The 21,325-nt window shown below is 38.0% G+C and overlaps 1 protein-coding gene across 3 annotated transcripts in view; it reads right to left on the bottom strand.

Moving 5' to 3' along the window:
- Positions 1-21,085, bottom strand: part of PIK3CA (phosphatidylinositol-4,5-bisphosphate 3-kinase catalytic subunit alpha) — a 95,894-nt gene extending 74,809 nt beyond the window's left edge. For 2 of the 3 annotated variants that reach the window (XM_063621743.1, XM_063621745.1), the window contains exon 1: positions 20,949-21,085. The gene's annotated coding sequence lies outside the window, so the exon portion shown is untranslated. Of the gene's footprint in view, positions 1-1,855; positions 1,969-20,948 lie in introns of all 3 variants that reach the window. The other variant, XM_063621744.1, reaches the window with a different exon arrangement.
- Positions 21,086-21,325: the final 240 nt, after the last annotated feature.

The raw sequence follows: 21,325 nt of genomic DNA, 5'->3' as shown, positions 1-21,325 counted from the left end.
GAGAAAAATGGAAGAAAGGGAATTAAAGATACAAAAGAAAAACATATGGGAGCTGGAGAGACTTACATGTTTAGATTAAAAGGGACCAGTGAGTAGAATAAATGTAAAAAACTATACTAGACAATAAAAGATACAGATAAAAGCTTAAAAGCTTTCAGAGATGGAAAAACAAGTAATCTGCAAAAGAAAAATTATCTGACTGGCAATGCTATTCTCACCAACAACAAGTAAAAAACAATGCAGTAATTAAAATGCTGGAAAATAATTTGATGAGGAATTCTATACTCAGCAAACTATGTGTAAAGAAAAAATAAAAGCATTTTCAGACAATTAGTTTTCCAAAGTTTTACTTCCCCTGAACCAATTCTAAGGCACTTAATCGATTAATTACTTCAGCCAACCAAAGACGGAGGTCAAGAAAGAGGAAAAGACCACATGCTAGAAATGGTGGAACTGAACCAGTGGTCAAATAACATAAGCAAATCATTAAGAAAAAGCAGTCCTGAGACAAATTTTAATTATAGAAAGTAATATGCCCAAACTTGAAGATGAAATCTGAATTCCAGAGTAAAAAGTGTTCAGGAAAAACAATACAACAGGTTTGAAGCAACAGTTGAAGAACTGAGGAGTCCAGCAGCACTAATGGCACGTGGAATGCTGTTTCTATTGTTTTCACAACAGAAAAAAGAAAAGGAATTGGAAACTTTAGGAGACAACAAAAAATGTATAACACCATGCTAAAAATGAAGCAAAAGAGCACAATTTTGAGCAGTATGTGGAATATATGAAAAGATAAACCATATGATCTGAACGCAAAGAATATTCATTGTGTAGTTCATGATGTTGGACACAGATTCAGAGAAAGAAATCCAACCATAGCACTCTACTTGGTTGTAAAGTGAAACATTTTTACATAATATTAATGTAAATACTACTAGGTTCAACTATTAAAATGTATCTATAGCTAAAACGTAAGAGGATTTAAATATGGTTATAGAACAGAATGCAAATGTTATCAGTACTTGACAATATAAAAAGTAATTATACATAACATTTTGTGGAAGGCTGGGAAAGACTTGAAAGGAAGAATGGGACACTATTATCACTGTCTAACATAGTGAGGAATCAGGATTATTATTGAAAGTTGATGTGGTAGAAAATGAAGATATGAGTATCTTAAAAGTAGAAAGCTAGTAACAAAAGCTAAAGAAATGAATGAAAGGCTAGGGAGATGCTGATTAAACATGGTAACAAAATTAAGCAACAGTATCAGAAACTTTCAAAAATGGAATTAGAATGCTCAAATTTAATAATCTTCAAGTCCAGTAGCTATTAAGAGGCAATTCTTCCATTTCTCAAATGCTCCTATTATTTACTAAAGTATGTATATATTTCAGCTTAATACTGGGGAGAGTTATTGTAGATAATTGCTTTTTATAAAAATCATCTGAGGCACTGAAGAACTCTTTTTGGAAATCCTATAAGATATAACAGTTTTTCAAGTGTTTAATGTATTTCAAAGTGTGGTGCCCTAATTTCCATTTTCTTGGTTTCAGTTCCAGAAATATTGGCAGAAAAAGTAAAAAACTGACAGCTGGGTATAAGATATTACAAGACGACTCTAATTATCTAAAATGTTTCTTTTAAAAGAACAGTTGCTACTAAATATTTCATTGCTAACATTTGGTGTAAACCGTGGCTACATGTATCCTATGGCATACTGGATCTGAATTTTGCAGCTGGTCGTTGATTTCCATCAACACCTTAAGAGTGAAGTCTACAGTAAGGCTAAACACATCTAAATTTTGGAAACGGAGCTTTCAAAACTACAGTGGAAACCCATGTGAATACTTACACATATATGTTTGCCTTAATTGTTGCAGAATAAAATGTTTCCTACATAAATATCAGCTCAATTTGATTAAACAAGTATTTGTAGACATCCCATAAGGCACTATAACATGCTTTCTGCAAGAGAAATAAATAAGCATTACAAAGCAGAGTAAAGAAGGTTAGATGTGAAAGTGAGAGACAAATGGCTTAATATCCAGCAATCTGTTTGTACCCTAGAGGAATAGGCATTATTTTATTTTTATAAAGTGTGAATATGATGTAAAAGTTTATTAAAACACCTTTACCCAAAACATGATAAAACGTAAACTAATATGTGAGCTTTATGGGTAGAAAATGGAGGGGGTAATTTAAATGAACATGTGAGCCATATGGGTAAAAATGGAAGTGGTAATTTTACAGTTATTCTCTATCTTTTCTGTAAAGACCAAAACCAGAAAAGCAGCCAGATTTCTTATGTGTAAGTCTTGAGCCTACACTTATAAGCTGGGTAATTGTAAGCAAATACTCAATTTCTCAAGACATCATTTTCCTCACTGAAAATGGGACTAATTACTCCTTGCCTTCTTTATTGGATTGTTAATGATTTGACAAATATTTAGCGTGCAATTATTTTGTGCCAGGCTTTTACTGTAAGATAAATAAAAGATCTAAAATATGGCATCCCTGACCTCAAGAGGTTCATGGTCTAGTGAGGAAGGTATGAAAAGAAGAGTAATTTAGTATATGTGTGTTGTAATAGAGGCTATGGAAATACAGAACAGGGACAGATAGACTTTGTCTAAGAGAGTGAGTCTGGGAATCCTTTACTCAGATTACATATAAACTGAAGATAGTGTACCAAGATCAACTTGTTACTGGGTAGGAGAAGTCATAGCAAAAAAGGCTGTGAACCACAGAACAGCATAAGCACAAGAACAGGAGTCCACAACGACCTAGGTGAGCGTGTAGCAGTTCAGAGTGACTAGACTGTAAGGTGTCTGTGAGAAAAAAATGTAGAAAATGAGCACAGAAAAGAAGGCTGATGACAAATTGTGAGAATTACAGTAAATTAATGAGACTGCATGCTATCCCAAGGTCTGTTCTTCAACATGTTGTCCTGGGATCATATGCGTAAGGATCATGAGAGGGAAGCCTTATTAAAATTCAGGTTCCAGGCTTGACACAGTGGCTCATGCCTGCAATCTTAAGGCTTTGGGAGGTGGAGGTGGGAGGACTACTTGAGCCCAGGAGTTCAAGGCTGCAGTGAGTTATGATCAGCCACTGCACTCCAGCCTGGGTGTCACAGTGAGACTGTTTCAAAAAAATAAAATTAAAATAAAATTCAGGTTCCTAGTACTATGGATCCACTGAACAGAATTTCTAGGGTCTGGATAATTTGCACATTATCAAGTCTCCTGGGTGATCTTATACAACCCAAGTTTGAGAAGCATCAATGTAGGTCATAAGGAATTACTAAGCTTTATTAAGCAGATCAATTTTGTATTTTAGGGTGATTATCTTAATAGCAGTGTGAAAGCAGTGTTAATCTCCCCCCAATCTCTTCCATACAGCCTATTTATAATAGCACACAAACAAAATTCTGCTATTTACCTGATAATTTTTGCAGCAGTGTGGAAAGTAAAAGACGAGAGTAGAAAAGTAGAAGGACAGGTAGGGACAGTAAAGTGAAATGGGAAAGGAATAAACTAAGGCAGTGATTATGAGAAAAGATGGGGCTAAAATCCAGAGACATTTCTAAGAAAGAATACCCAAGATTTGGTAATCAGTTGGATTTGGCAGGTCAGAAGGGAAAGAATCAAGGTTAGCAGAAATTTCCCTTTTTTTTTTTTTGAGACGGAGTTTCGCTCTTGTTGCCCAGGCTGGAGTACAATGGCGCGATCTTGGCTCACTGCTACCTCCGCCTCCCAGGTTCAAGTGATTCTTCTACCTCAGCCTTCTGAGTAGCTGGAATTACAGGTCTGCGCCACCATGCCTGGCTAATTTTATATTTTTTAGTAGAGACGGGGTTTTGCCATGTTGGTCAGGCTGGTCTTGAACTCCTGACCTCAGGTTATCCACCCGCCTTGGCCTCCCAAAGTGCTGGGATTACAGGCATGAGTCACCGCGCCCAGCCGGTTAGCACAAATTTCTAACTTAGGTAAGTAATGATGTTATTAAATTAGAAAAGAAAAGGGTCGCATAAAATAGAGATGTGAAAACATTCTGAAAACAAAATCTAATTGTAAGGTATTAATCAGTTTCCTTTCTAGAGTGCTTCCCACATTTTTCCTTTTCTTAACTTGGATGGAAATTGTATTCATATTTCTTTCAATGTAAATGAATCCCATGTTTATTATAGAAATTTATTCACTTAAGCACTGACTGAAATGTCTATTATGGGCCTGGGATTGTGCTCTGTAAGTATCAGAAACATAGCGGTGCACAGATGAATGATGAAACCAAAAGAAAACGTACCTAAGACACCATATTAGCATCTTTTATGTATTCTCTTACACCTTTTTTGTCTGGATATTTTTGGTTTATTTCTTTGTTTTCTATTATAGTTTTGTATACTTGTACTCATACAGCATACATAATTTTGTATCTTTTTTCACCACAAAAACATTTCTGCAAATTATTGTAAACTCTTCATAAACATTTTCTATGACAACCTATTTCCATGGGAGATGTAAAACAGTTTAGTCGTTAAATACATAAGCTGTTGTAAATTATTATATCTAACGCTGCAAAAAGAATTATTGGGTCAAACGGTATGTTGATTTTAAAGGCATGCAAATTGCTCATGTGCTTTCCGAAAGGGTTAAACCAATTCAGACTGTCAATGGAAATAAATGGACAAGCACATTTGATGGCACCCTCACCAACAAAAACATCATTAGAAAAATACTTTTGCTAACTCAAAAAGTAAAAAAAAAAAAAAAAAAAAAAAAAAAAAATCACTACATCTTAAAATTTCACTTCTTCAATTACCTGTGAGGGAAAAACATGTCCCCTATGCTTGTACCTGCATTTCCTCTTTAGTAAATGAGCCTAACTTCTCAAACTCTTTGCTCATTCATCCATATGGGTCATGGTGCTTTTGAAAGTACTTGTAGTAAAAATTTAAAGACAAACATCTATTCAATTTTTGCAGAACTCTAATCCTGGTCTGCACATCTTTTAATTTGTTCACTTGTATGGAGGTTGAGGGGAAAGGAGGTGAGAGAAAGAGATTTTTTCTTTCTTTCTTTCTTTTTTTTTTTTAAAGATAGGGAGTCTCGCTAGCAGGCTGCATTTGAACTCCTCGGGTCAAGCAGTCTTCCTGCCTCAGTCTCCTGAGTAGCTTGGACTACAGGGGCACATCGCCATGCCCCAATCTTTTATTTGAGAGTCGAACGAATGATTGTTCCCCCTTCTGAGTACTTACAATTCTTGAAGCTTTGGAAAGTATTTCCCCATTCACATAAATGTCTTTTTAAAATGACACTAGGCATAAGAATATTTACTCTTTTCCAATTAACTCTTCAACTTACCTAGACTTTATTTTGGTATGTAAGATGAAATAAAGATTCAAATGTCTATTTTCCTAAGTATTTAATACTCTCAAAAACATTTACTAAGTCTTCCTTTTTCTCCTAATTTCTGATTACTTCTTTATCATATTTAGAATGTTTCTGGGATCTCTATTCCCTTTTACCAACTTTACTATCAATGCGTATGCCAGTATTCAACTCTTTCATTTACTCTAATTGTATTGTATATTTTGATAGCTAATAAGCTACAGGGTTAGCTCTCTGTCCTTCATTTCCCACTCAAAAGATACCTTACTTTTATGTTTATAGTTTCTCAGACAAAATTAAAAATTACCTTGCTAATTTCTCACTTTTTTTTTTTTTTTTAAAGTAGAGAATTAGGCTAAACCTGTAATTTAATGAGGAAAATGGGTATCTGTAATTGCTGGACTTCCCATTCAGGAACATGATATTCCTTTCCCTGTACCCTCCAACATCCCAGTAGATTTTTAGGTTTCTTCACATGGGCTCATATATAATTCTATATTTTCTGTTACTGTTCTAAATATTTTTTTTCTGTTTTCTAAACAATTACTGCTATCATAAAGAAGAACTATTGATTTTTAAATATTTGCCTTACATCTATTTACTCTGTAATTCTTATTCATTCTAACAATTTCTCAGTTGACTCTTGGTTTTCCTAGGAATGAAATCCTATCATACCAGGCCGGGTATGATATTATGTCTAACTTAGGCATGTAATCCCAACACTTTGGGAGACTGAGGTATGCAGATTGCCTAAGCCCAGGAGTTCAAGACCAGCCTGGGCAACATGGCAAAACCCTGTCTCTACCAAAAATATGACAAATTAGATGGGTGTGGCAGAGTGTGACTCTACAACATGTGTTTAGATAATGTGTTTATCTACTTGTAGATAATTTCTACAAGTAGAAATTATCCTTAAAATGCAAAGATGGCTTAATATGGCCACAACAAACTATCATCTGTGCATGTGTATTCTCTTTGATACGTGTCTACGTATACACATAAATTCAGTTTTAAATACATGTATTGCATATATAACTTCATCATGTTTTAGATTTCTGTATATGTTTTATACAGAGATAAAATGTATATTTCTGTACAAGGTGATATATAAAAACTATATACATTGTACTTTATGAGTAATTAAAGAGATTTTTCAAGGAAAACGTTGACCGTACAATCACAGAGTATGTTTGTGTTGTTTACCATTATATACCCAGGGTCTACCACACTGTCAATTATAGGGTACACTGAATAAACAGGAAATAATGTTTAATCACTCAGCTACTTTTTTTTAAATATAAATATACATATAGTGATGTTTTCTCAGCCCAAATTCTGAAGGCACTTTTGAAAAATCTGTTTAATTCCCCAGATGAATTACTTGAGTCATATTAGAACAATATGGAAATGGAACATTTGGAATTACAACCATCTCACAACATCTGGTCCTGTGACCACTGGACTTTCTGTTATTTCTTTATTATTATTACTTTTTGAGACAGAGTCTCATTCTGTCACCCAGGCTGGAGTGGAGTGGCGTGATCTCAGCTCACTGCAACTTCCAACTCCTGGGTTTAAGCGATTCTCCTGCCTAAGCATCCTGATAGTTGGGATTACAGGCACGCACCACCACGCCCAGCTAATGTTTTTTATTTCTGGTAGAGCCAGGGTTTTGCCATGTTGGCCAGGGTGGTCTTGAACTCCTGACCTCAAGTGATCTGCCCGCCTCGGCCTCCCAAAGTGCTGGGATTACAGGCGTAAGCCACCACGCCCAGCACTTCCTGTTATTTATATTTCTTTCTCCTATCTGTTCTGTTGCATGTCTATGGATTTGCTAAAGGAAATTCAATGATACTAGGCAGAATTTACTTTATAAAAACACTAAGCAGGTTTCTGTTACCCTCTTTGCCTAGAGACAAGAAGACAGAAACTGTAAATAAGGTGACAAATCTATGCGTTACTTTCACCTCCTTATGGAATAATCACTCCCTTTGTGCAAACACCCAATTTTTGTCCTATCTGCTCTGTGTGGAGAAGCAGCACTTCCCTTAAGGCCTTGTAATGAGAAGTGTACCCTGAGCCTCCTATGCCATTCTTGCTACCTGGACAGAAGACATTGCTACTGAGCCAAGAAGACTTGATCTGTCTTATACCGAGGAAGAAGGGAAGGTCTGATGCAATGAAATGGGACATTTGCTTATAATTCTAGATCAGAACCGTAATAGTAATTTGCCTACTAACTATGTAACATTGAACAAACTACTGTTTTGTGAGCCTGAAAAGTTGGTACTAAATAGCTAGTAACTGAAAGAGATATTTCTGGGGTGCCATGTTCTAGAAAGGAGCACGTGCAAACAAACATAGTCTGTGATTGTACAGAATTGACATTTTTCTTGAAAATCTCAAGTCATCCATAGAGTACAATGTATGTGGTTTTTGCATACCACACTGTACAAAATTGTGTTTTGTACAAAGATACAATGCACCTACAGCAATCTAAAACAATAAATATATGCAATATATAAAATACACTTAGAATTAAAAAGGGTGTAGGTTTACATGTGGGGTGCATACGTGTGTATATCAAAGAGAATACATGACAGTTTCTTGTTGCCATATCTGCAGGCCACATTGGAGACCAATACAATTGCTCAGCAAGCCCAAACAGCAGTTTCTCTTCCAGCACAGGATCAAACTGCTGTTTCTTTGGTTGGGCACTACAGGCTGGGTATTAGAGGCCGTGTTGTATGAACGTTACATGTCTGAATAACAGAATCACACTCAACACAGCAAAATGTACATACCTAGACCTAGGCACTGAGACCAACTGAAGGGATGGCAAATTCTTATCTTTAAGTGTCTACTTTGAAGCAAAAGCTCAGTAGTGAGATGTGATTTGCAATATTTACATTAGCTATGTGCTACATAACAATGTTCTGGTCAACTGTGGACTACATATACAACAGTGGTCCCGTAAGATTAATGGAGCTGAAAAACTCTCATCATTTAGTGACATCATAGCTGTCATAACATTGTAGCGCAATTACTTTACTTTTTAAAAAATCTAGTGTAGCCTAAAGGTGCAGTGTTCATCAAGTCTACAGTAGTGTGTAGTAATGTCCTGGGCCTTCACATTCACTCACCACTCACTCACCAACTCACCCAGAGTAACTTCTAGTCCTGCAAGCTTCACTTACGGTAAGTGCTTTATACATGCATACCGTTTTTTAAATTTTTTACACTGTATTTTACTGTACCTCGTCTATGTCATTTAGATATATTTATATATAAAAATACCGCTGTGTTACATCTGCCTATGGTATTCAGTATAGTAATATACCATACAGGTTTGTAGCCCAGGAGTAACAGGCTGTTCCAGATAGCATAGGTGTTTAGTAAGCTATACCATCTATGTTTGTGTCAGTACACTCTGTGGTGTTTGCACAATGATGAAATCATCTAATGATGCATTTCTTACAACATATTGCCACTGTAAAGCTACACACGACTGTATTATTTTTGTCACGTTTTTATGTTTGACTGAGTAGGTACAGTTGATTTCATGTAAAATAAATAAGGTGAGATTCCACTGTACTAATTAGATGTGGGACTTCATTTTCCTAATCATGGAAATGAAGTGATTACAAGTGTATCAAAGTGTTATTGTGAGGATTAACGGAGGCAACATATACAAAGTCCATAATGTTCCCCCTACTCAGATTTATTAAAGTTTGGGTTTATGGGAATTCAAAATATACACATTTATGTGTACATACAGAAAAACCAAGAAAACTTCTTCTACCGGTTTCAACTATAACTCTTCGTGATGTCATTTAAAAATAAGTAATAAATTCTTAACTCCAATGCCTAAATTAATCATAATCCCATGCTATGGAAACAAACTCTTGGTCAGCACCAAGGCAATCCAATGTCATGTTATTTTTTCATTGTACATATCACCCCCTAAAAGAGACAAAATTATATGCAGTTTTTCATGTACAAAAAAGCTTGGAAGCATGCTTAATAAAAATCATTCTTTAAAAGCACACAACAATGAAAACAATTACAACAAAAATCGCAGATAATTTCTGAAGAAACCTCCATATATGTTAACAACAACATATGTACTTTTTTTTTTTTTTTTGAGACGGAGTCTTTCTCTGTCCGCCAGGCTGGAGTGCAGTGGTGCGATCTCGGCTCACCGCAACCTCCACCTCCTGGGTTCACGCCATTCTCCTGCCTCAGCCTCCCGAGTAGCTGGGAATACAGGCGCCCGCCAACACACCCGGCTAATTTTTTGTGTTTTTAGTAGAGACGGGGTTGCACCGTGTTAGCCAGGATGGTCTCGATCTCCTGACCTCGTGATCCGCCCGCCTCGGCCTCCCAAAGTGCTGGGATTACAGGCTTGAGCCACCGCGCCCGGCTCAACATATGTACTTTTTTAAAGCGTGTAGATTTTACTATTATCCTGGTATACGAGAAATACAGACCATGAAATCATCAACTTTAGAAAAATAAGTTACCCTGCATGACCATCAAGAGCAGTCTAGCCAACTGCTAAAATGCAAGAAGAAAACATAAACATATATACATTTTCCACAAACTTAAATATGAGTGAATAGTCTCATTTACATAAAGTAGTAACAACAGTACTAAAACGAGGTAGACGATACCACAGAAACTTGTATCAGTGGCACCACATAGCTATTTGGTAATTAAAGGCAATGACTTAGAGATTGAACTGATGGAAATAATTAAAACACATGGTTGCTTTCCTTATTTTTACATAAATGACTTGTAAAGACATGTCCATTGAATGTCCTAGGTAACAGAGTGATATACAAAAGTCAAATATTATATTCAATAAAGACTTCATAGCAAGTAGAATGGACAAACAAGATACAAACAGCTTGAAAACAGGACGTGAGATTTCTTTAAAAGCCCTGTAATATAAGAACTATGAGACAATACGACACAACTCTTGTCTTTAGTGCATGAAAAAAGACAGGGGAAAGAAAGACAAGACAGGGAAAGGAAGTATCTAGCAGCACAAAACAAAACTGCTTCAATGGTAGAGTGCTATTAAGATAAGTGCTGGGAATTCGAAGATTCCAGGAATGGACAGGGAAAATCAATCCACAGGAAGCATAGACTAGATGTGAAAAATGTACATTCATTTACTTAATATCTTCTGTCCATTAATTCCTCATTCCTATTAAACTAAATATCCATATGCTAACTTCCCTTAGGATTAGGTATGAAATAGCATTCAGATTCCTAGAGCTAGAATGCAATTTTAAAAGTTTTAACAACTAAAAAGCAAGGAGTATTGTAAAGAACTACTCTAAACTTGTTTGAAGGCAACCTTATTGTCCACTATCCAGAAATCAGATCCACTAGTAAATTCTTGGAAGGGACAGAATTCAATTCACTTCATAATGTTAAAGCCCCCAAATAAATGGATGAATGTAACATGGTTCTTACTCTCAAGGAGTTCACAGATACTTACTGAGTACTTACTATGTACAACACACTTTACTAAATGCTTTCAAGTATTATTTATTTAATCCTCATTACAACACTGTGATGTAGGTAGTTATTACCCCTCATTTACAAATGAAGAAATACGTATTACCTGGAGAATATTCAACAGGTTAAATAACTTGCCCAAAGTTACAAAACTAGTAATCTCGATAGTCTGCTTCCAGAGAACATGCTCTTAACCATTATGAGATATATTTAGGAAAAGGCAAGGAAAATTAAAGAAGTCTAAGTACACTGACCATATTTTGTGGACTTTCTAAGACTATCCTGACTGCAAATATCCCGTCCCATTGTCAGATTACGTGCCTCAATTTTGATTGGTAAAAAAATTAGTTTTAGAGTAAACAAACATATATGTCTGATATTTATACCAAACAAACAAACAAAAAAGACCATAGCATGATACATTTAGCTGTGCTTTAGCAGTTATACACTGGTAGATTTACTCAAAATGATTTTGAAGAAATCTGGAGGCTCATACTATCACTAAGAAATCTGAAAGCTGGTCATTTCTAGTGAAGAAAAGTCTCTACACTGTACAATTACTAATATTTTAAACTGTTCTGAGTTTTACTACTACTGTTATTATCAAGTATAGAAACTGCTTTGAAAAAGTCATGTTCAACTTTTACAACTGGTATATAGTTAGAAAAAAGAATACAAATATCACTTTCATAAATACAATAAGACGCTGCCTATCATGGTCTCAACTGCAAATAATAGTAGCCATTAGATTTTAAGAAAAGCTTCATAAGGCATGTAACTTTAAAATGACATTACTATGCATTGACATGTATACGTATAAAAGTTAAGGTTCCAAAATGTAATTCTTTCCTTTCCCTGCTGTCATGTATGGTTTCATTTCAGATTGGAGTTTATAATTAGTGTCTAATTTCAATATTTTTTCCACAAATTTTCCCATTAATGCTGCTTTGAATTGGATGACATACTCCATAAATCTATATTCACGAAATAGTGGCTGACTTAGCAAAAAATTCCAAGGATGTTTAGCTTGCCAAAGACGTTAACCTCCTAAGAAAAAAATACAGTTCAGTCACTGTGGGGCTAAAGGCAGTCAGTTGTTTTGAAATATAATAGTACTTTCAGGTCTAGACCCGCCATAAGTCCATCATGAAAAAGAACTTGGAAAAGCAAGAACTCTCAAAGAAAAACAAGCTGCAGAAATATGCTTGGCTTGTTGAAAAATGAGTACATCTTCAAAATAACTCTAAATAATATCTCATTACCTGAGCAGTGTGCTGGTTAAAAAATATTCAAAAGTTGAAGGTAATTTGAATATTAACAGAAAAAATAAATCAATAGCATAAACATCACTGCTTTCTGATCAAAGACAATGATTTCTGTCATCTTTCCACATACTTATCTGCACAACTGAGGATAGACCTAGAAAAAAGAGGCTTACCATGCCTACAGATTTATGTTTCTAAGATTAGGACACATTTTCTGAAAACCACCTAGAGGGATGAGTTACCAAGGGAAATATGGAACATAGTTTCCTAGAAGTCTTTAACAAGTAAGGATGATGGCCAGTGCCTATTAAGGGTGCTGTGACAAGTCTGCTGGCCTTTATAACCCTGGCAACTGGTATGCAGTAGATGACCTACTCTCAATGTCTGGCAGTCATTTAATTGCTCCCAGTGCCAGCAACCAAAATTTTGACCACACCTGTAGCAATTTATTCTCCAAAGTCACTAACAGTTTCAAAAAAGGGGGGAAAAATCCTTCCACTCCATTCTTTTCCAATGGCAGCTTTTCTCTGCCACAGAATTTCACACAAGGGCCTTTAAAATACGCGCAAATTTATAAACAGGCAGACAAAATGATCTTAGCTTCTGAAAATACAACAAACTGTGCAAGACTATCTTCCCTCTAGGGAGTGATTTACTCTTCCCTGAAATGAAAAACAGGCTTTAACATACTAGGAATCTCAGCATTTGGGAGTTGTAAAGAACCTTAGAAATTTTGCAGGTGAAGAAACAAGCTCTGAAAGGCCAAGATCTTAGGCCAAACAGCTAGTTAATAGATGAATGGAGAAACCGTGTTTTCTGATTTGTGATCGAAGTTTTTTTCACCACAGCACACAGCCTCTCTGTAACCTAACAATCTTTGCCAAAATGTCTCCAAATATCAATAGAAATAGGCAACTAGTTAATAACTTATACAAAAGTGTTTCTTATATACCGTTATCCCTTGGTATCTATGGAAAATTGGAGATTGGGTCTAGGACCCCTGTGGATACCAAAATCCATAGATGTTCACGTCCCTTATATAAAATGGGGTAGTAGATGCATATAACCTACTCCTGTATATTTTAAATCATCTCTAGATTCCTTATAATACCTAATACAATGTAAGTGTTATGTAAATAGTTGTTCTACTGTTTTGTTTAGGGAATAATGATCAAAAAAAATCTGTATATGTTTAGTACAGAAATAACTATCCTTTTCCTAATATTTTCAATCAGTGGTAAGTGGAACCCATGGAGGCAAAACCCACGATTACAAAGGGCCAAATCTGTGCTCAATAAATGATCAACTAAGACCAGCACACAGCAATTTACCTGCTTTTCAGAAAAAGTGTATGGCTCCTGGCAGAAATATATGAAAGTATTTTTATTTCTAAATATGATTCTATGTCACAGAGATCAGTGCTTACTGATCACCTACATTTGGACACTACACTATGTGCTGAGGATACAACAATGAACACAACATGGTCTCCTCCTGTTCAAAAACATATGCCTAAAATCCTCTTCATAATAGTGCCTTATATTTTTGTTGTACTTACAAGACATATTTGTCCACTGAACCTTGCTAACTCCTGGTGAGTTAGGAGAGTTATGATTAGAGCAAAATGATTCTATCCCTATACAGCTTTTTTTTTTCACATCACAACACTGATTTCCTTGGCTTCTACTACACAAATACTTAAAATCCAAAGTGTACCTGACAAGCATAGTCTGTAAGAATCTTACAGATTTTTGGCCGGGCACGGTGGCTCACGCCTGTAATCCCAGCATTTTGGGAGGCCGAGGCAGGTGGATCACGAGGTCAGGAGATCGAGACCATCCTGGCTAACACGGTGAAACCCCGCCTCTACTAAAAATACAAAAAAATTAGCCGGGCCTGGTGGCAGGCGCCTGTAGTCCCAGCTACTCAGGAGGCTGAGGCAGGAGAATGGCGTGAACCCGGGAGGTGGAGCCTGCAGTGAGCCGAGATCACGCCACTGGACTCCAGCCTGGGTGACAGAGCACGACTCCGTCTCAAAAGAGAAAGAAAAAAAAAAGAATTCTTACAGATTTTTAAAAATCTCTCATTTATTTCAAATGGCAATGCTGGCCATTATACAGACCCCTTTGTAACAATTGCAATAATATACAAAAGTTGCTAAAACACAACCTCTTATAAATGAGTACAATTTAAATTATCAAGCTAACTACCAAAGTGATACTTAAGAAATGAGTACATTGTCAGGCCAAATATGAAACATTATGCTTCTGTTAAATATAAATTTAAAATAATAATTAGTACATATACATTTTTTCCTAGTTTTATGCAACTTGTGATTATTTAAATTATCTCATTAATTATGTTACTTAGCAAGCAACACATTACAATTCCTATTGTATCAATATAGAAAAAGACACAAAAATGTGTTACAATCTGCCCCCCACCATATACATATACAAAGTAGCAGTCCAAAGGGGAATTTAGTCTCTTAGGCCAGTGGTCCCCAACTTTTTTGGCACCAGGGAGCAGTTTCGTGGAAAACAATTTTTCCACGGATTAGGGAAGTGTGGGGGTGATGGTTTGGGGATGAAACTGTTCCACCTCAGATCATCAGGCATTAGATTCTCATTAGGAGCAGGCAACCTAGATCCCTTGCATGTGCAGTTCACAATAGGGTTGGTACTTCTATGAGAATCTAGTGCCGCTGCTGCTCAGAGGACAAAGAGGCAGAGCTCATGCGGTAATGCTGGCCCCAATGCTCACCTCCAGCTGTGCAGCCCGGTTCCTATCACCTCCAGCTGTGCAGCCCAGTTCCTAACAGGCCAGGGACAGGTACTGGGTCTGCTGGCCAGGGGACCCCTGTTTTAGGAATCTAAACCAGAGCTCTCTAATACATACGAGAAACAGCTTCACTTTAAGAACTATTTGAAGAAAAAGATAGCTCTAAGCCACCACTTTTATTACAAACTTTTTATTGGAATAGTTTAACTTAAAACTCCCTAAACTGTATAGGTAGAGAGGGAAAGAAAGAACATCTAAAAAGTCCTTAACCAGGATCAATTGATTCATATACTAAAAATTAAATGTGAATAAGGTATACAGTGATAAAATATTAGCAGTATATCCAATAGCTGAATAATCTTTTTGAATGATGGAAATCTCTAGCCTTGGAGCTGAATCCTCAGACTTTAACTATATATTGCCTCATATTTCTCTTTTATATACTAACACTTCAGTTTCCCCTATCCACAGTTTTTAATTTTTAATAAGTATTTCTTCCAAATAAGTTACTTACAAAATTCACTCTCACATAAACTTAAAGGAAAACTCAGGCAAGCAAATTTGACTTACACAAAAATAAGACTGGTAACAAGAAACTTCTGCAGAGCTATGTTTCAAGTACCCCTTATCTGAAACGCTGGAGACCAGAAATATTTCAGATTTCAGATTTTGGAATATTTGCATACACATAATGTGATATATTGGGGACCCAAGTCTAAACACGAAATTCATTTATGTTTCACATACACCTTATACACACAGGCTGAAGGTAATTTAATACAATATTTTAAATAATTGTATGCATGAAACAAAGTTTGTGTACCTTGGACCACCAGAAAGCAAAGGTGTCAGGTATAGAATTCTCCACTTACGGCCATACGTTGGCACTCAAGAAGTTTCAGATTTTGGAGCATATAAAATTTCAGATTTTCAGATTAGGGATGTCCAACCTGTATTACATTCTGTGTAAGTTTACTTTCAATATTACCAAATAAATAAAGGTGATATATATAACACAATATTAAATTTTAAAATATAATTCCCAAGTAGAGAAACATATCAACAACTTCAGTCTGCTGATATCTGTAACTGCTAATCTGACATTGAAAACATTATTTGTGCCTATCTTCTGGAATTAGTCCTGACCAGAAGACCAATTTTGCCTATATTTCTTATATCACCTAAAAATTACTAAATAATGGTTCCTGAATTTTAAGGTTTGGTGAACAGAGATTTCACCAAAATCTTTGGATTTTCTTTTATAAATCATCCTTAATTTTAATTTGTTTCCTTTTTTTAGAATGATGAAGTCTGATTTTACTTATCTTTGGAGACAGTAAGTTCATCAGTTTAGACTTTACCCTCCCGCATATTATTATATATGTATGAATAGCTTGGCACTTGCTATCCTCTCTTGGTTGAAACTTCCAGGCATAATTATTTCCCAAGCAGGTTGACTAACACCTGGGTGTTTGACAGTGGAATGGTGTTCTGAGAGACTGAAACCAAATGTCACAGTGTTTTTTGGTCCCTAATCACACCTGCAGTGCTAACAGTCAGCAAAGTGGAAAATAGGATTTATTACATAAACTGTGTCCTTCTGTTATCTCAGATAAGTCCACTCATGAGATCTAACACTTCCTAAGGAGAAAGGAAATGAACATTTATTAAGCACCTGATCCAGGGCAAGAACTGTCTTGGATCTATATTATCTCATCTAACTCAACAACTCTATTGAATAGTAATCATCCCCATTACAGATAAGAAAATCTGACCCAAGTAATCCTGCCAGTAAGTTTAAGAACTAGGTTTTGAACCATGGTGCCTCAGATTCCAAAGCCAATACTGTTGATACTCACAGAATTTTAAGGCTAGATCACTGAGAACCACGTAGAGCACCTAGTACAATCCCTCTATGTTATACATGACACCCAAAGAGATTGAAACATGCCCAAATGTTTGTGGTGAAACAGGGGTAAGAATTCAAGTCTCTTGATTTCCAGTGCAGTACTATATATGATAATAATCTTCATTTTTTGCGTGTGTATATGTCTGAGGTGGAATGCCATTCTATACAATTTATAACATCTCAACTGTCCCCAAATGAAATTCATATGTGTGGCAATTTCAGGGTTGTACATTTTTAGTGACCAAAAATATTAAATGAAATTGGCAAGAATAAAAACTGGTGCTTATGAATCACTACATGTTTTAAAGAAGTCTGTCTCTACTATATTTATTTGTTCAGTCAAGTGCTGTAATGTACAGGCTACTGTGCTTGGCAGTAAGAATACAACTGTACAGTATATAAGACAGGAGTCCCTATACTCATGGAATTTACAGCCTGGTAGAGGATATGGACAAAGAAACAGGCAATTACAATGCAGTGAGGTTAATGCTATGACAGTGGGAGTACAAGATGCTATGGGAACAGGAAGCAGGGATACCTAACTCAGGCTGGACTTTTCAAAGGAGGTGACGTGAAAGATGAGTAGGAGTCAACTAGTTAAAGGAGGAGAATGGAGTGTTCAAATGTCTCAGGAAGTACAAACTGTATTTGCACAGGAGAGTATGGAAAGACCAAGGGAGCTGCAGGAGTAGGGAGGAGAAATAAACCTAGAGAAAGAAGCAAGGACCAAATCACACAGGTCCTTGACAGCCAGGGCTCTACATTCTTTTCTATTAGCATTTCCTGGTGAACTTCAAAACAAACAAACAAAACACAGATAACTGGGATCCATCTCAGACCAATTAAATCAGAATCTCTGGGGATGAGACCAGAGTACTTTTTTAAAAGCTCCCTAGATTATTCTAATGTGTAGCCAGGGTGAAAACCACTGTTTATGTAAAGGAAATTAAATAAAGATATTACTACAAATATGGGAAATGGAGACCTTCGGTAATTAAGCCTTCTTGGGCCCTAATTTCTTCAGTTCTATTAAAAAACAGGCTGGAGATTAGACGCAGCATGATACAGTGAAAGGAGTCGGAAAATGTTGGTTTTCTCAACGAGTCTGTCACCTGCCAACTGACTGCAGATTAGAATACCATTTCTTAGGGACAGTAATACCACTCTGTCTATGGCACTGTTAATATAGCTCAACGTAAGTAATACTTAAGAAAAACTATTTGATAACTGTACTATGCTAATAAAATGTAAACCATGATATTCTAAGACATACTTCTAAAAGCTGAATAATTTTTAAGATTGTAAATACTTTCACTGGAGATGAAATATTTTATAATGCTTAAGAAACACACTTCATTTAAAGAATCACCCCTATCTTGGAATTCAAGATACAAAATAATAAAACAGAGAACTGATCCTTTTAATGCTACTGTAGCTGCTCAAGAGATCAAATGGGATTAAGTTACCTCTCTTCAAACAAACAGATCAACAGAGCAAGTGCCCTTTAAATGGTAATCGTAACTGTTTAAAAATCTTTATTCAGTAAAGGGCACTTACAGGAAGCGGCACACAAAGTAAACTGGTCTAGAGAAAAAGTTATTACCATCTACTTTATGTTACGTATTATTTATAAGTTTAGGTTTTTTGTTTTGTTTTTTAAGGGGATACTGATTTGGGATGGAGAGGACCTTATCCTGACAGGAAGGAAGCTCTGCCACCAGAAAGGCTGTTCCACGCACAAAGCAAGCAAAACCACTGCACTTTTACAGTCTCCCTTTTAAATATATCAAGGCCCATGACAATTCACACTTCCACGAAGCCATTTTTCAGTTTAAGTACAGTATTTGTATTTGGTGACATCTCTTGCCGGGCGCAGTGGCTCACGCCTGTAATCCCAGCACCTTGGGAGGCCGAGGCGGGCGGATCACAGGTCAGGAGATCGAGCCCATCCTGGCTAACACGGTGAAACCCCGTCTCTACTAAAAATACAAAAAATTAGCCGGGCGTGGTGGCGGGCGCCTGTAGTCCCAGCTACTCAGGAGGCTGAGGCAGGGGAATGGCGGGAACCTGGGAGGCGGAGCTTGCAGTGAGCCGAGATCGTACCACTGCACTCCAGCCTGGGCAACACAGCCAGACTCCGTCTCAAAAAAAAAAAAAAAAAATTGTTAAAAATTTTTTTAACCTTAGATAAATAAAAACACTCTTCTATATTTATAGGTGTTTCATTTTTAATTATTTAAAACTGACAGGAATGTCTTTAAAACTTTATACGCACAATCATACAATATTAATATTCCTTTACTGTTATTTCCCCCATGATGCTATTATTACGATATGCTATCATTTTTTTCAATCACCCATTTTGTGATTTTAATATGAAAGTACTCTATTTTGAAAAAGCACAAGAAACTTTTGAAAAAAGCTATTAAGTTTTTATTTTGTCCCAAAATGTGAGATGAAAAAACTTAAGCAAAATACCAACACACACACACACACACACACACACACACACACACACGCAAACACACACAGTCCTCTTCAGATAATTTTGGCTGATGACACTGCAGAACAGTTAATCTGATAATTAAAATTTTCCAGAACATGTGATGTTTAGATGGAGATCTATGCTGTCAATCGGACTTCAGTGATTCAGTTAAAAGCAAAAAAAAAAAAAAAAAAAAAAACCTGAATACATAGACACGTTAAATTGTTAAGACTGTAGTTGCTTTGAGAGCAAAGTGTTTCGATTTATCCAAACTAACTTAGCAACACGGTATTTTTGAGCATTTTCCAGAAGTTTTCTTAAAACACGCAATCCAGCACATAAATGTTGTACGGTGCAATGTAAGCAAATACTCAGAAAAATTCAATTTCTAAGCAGGATAACATATGACCAATATTGCCCTCAGCAGTTCAAAAGTCGCAGTAGAAATGATCCCCTGAGATAACCTGGAATTTACCTACCCAAGTATTCTAAGGGGTTCTCCCCGGCCACATAAACTATGATTCAAAACATCGTTCCGAAAACCCAGGTCCTGCATGTGCACAAAGGCGCAGTGCTGGAATGAGGAAGCTTCACCAAGATGAAATCACAACTCTAATTCATTAAAGAATATGCAGACTGTTTTCTAGAAAGCCCCTCTTGTTGCGCTCCCTTTACCCTTTATTTAACTATGTAAACGGCCTCAATTACTGACATTAAAAAATAGCTTTCGATTCCCAAGTCTGGTAACATGGTTGGCCACCATCACTATTCCTTTAGCATCCTAAAATAAACCCCTCAAGCCGAGGTCAAAAACACGCCGGCTGAACGTCTGGTGTTTACATAGCCCAATCCTGGGCCCTACCCTACCTTTCCGAGCCACTTAGGAGCCATGGTACAGGCATCACATAATACACTTAGTAAAGACACAAGTCACATGAGTCAGTGTCTCAGGTCTATGAATGAAAGATCTAAGCGTTTGTCTCAGCTAAAAGGAAAAAACAACCTCGAAAGGAAGGGTGGGAGGGGAGCTGGCGGGGGTGAGGGGAGCGGTGTTCCTTCCATACCCCTGCCGGGCGATTTAAACCCAGTGAGAGGCAAACGCAGGGCCGCCAGGCTGGCGGGGCCGGAGTCCTCGGGCGTGACAGCCCCTCAGGAAAAGCTCGCGGTTCCGCGCCCGGGTCCCTTGCGCCGCGGTGCTCGCGGCAGCCCCTCCACCCGCGGGCTGGGTGGGCGTGCAGGGCGCGGGAGATGGAGCCACCGCGGCCGGGGCGGCGGCCCTGGGCGCACTTCCTCAACCTCCAGCCGCCCCGTCCCCAAATCTGGGAGTAGAAGGAAAGGAAGAGCGAGGCGGCAGCCAGAGAGAAAGGAGAGCGAGCGGCGAGCCCTTGCCTCTGCAGCTGGGAGAGGCCAGAGGCAGGCGAGGGAGAGGGAGCGGCGATCGCAGGCGAACTCCGCCGCGGGCCGACGCTGGGAGACGACCAGCCCGTAGCCCCCGCCCAACACGGCGGGCGCGCCCGGAGTCTCCGGCACCCACCCGGTCCCCATTCCCACCGCACCCGCTCCCAGCCAGTCCGCGCTCTACTCACGCTCGGGGCTCTTCCAGGCTCCGCGGCTCTAACCGCATCGGGTCCCAGCCCCGCGGGCGGCGGCGGCGGCGCCGAGGGAGAGGAGAGCGGGCGGCACGGCACCCGCCTCCCGGCCCCTCTCCCCCGCCGCTCCGGAGCTGCCCGGCCGGGCCCGAGCCCTGCCTCGCCGGCGGACCCAGCCCCAGTCCCAGCGGCTGCGGCAGCAGCAACCCGAGACCTCAGCGGCCGCAGCGGCGGCACCGGAACTGCCGCTTTCTCCTTCTCGCTCCCTCTCCTCGCTAGCCCCCGCCACACGCCCCCGCCCCCGACTCCTTTCTCCGTCGCCCCTGTTTTTTTTTCCTTTTGTTTCCAGAATAAACTTTATTGGTCTCTTTTTC

This window comes from Symphalangus syndactylus, chromosome 17 (genome assembly GCF_028878055.3).
Source record: "Symphalangus syndactylus isolate Jambi chromosome 17, NHGRI_mSymSyn1-v2.1_pri, whole genome shotgun sequence".
Taxonomy (NCBI): domain Eukaryota; kingdom Metazoa; phylum Chordata; class Mammalia; order Primates; family Hylobatidae; genus Symphalangus; species Symphalangus syndactylus.
Note: the sequence above shows the minus strand (reverse complement) of the source record. Positions and strands in the feature narration are given on the sequence as shown.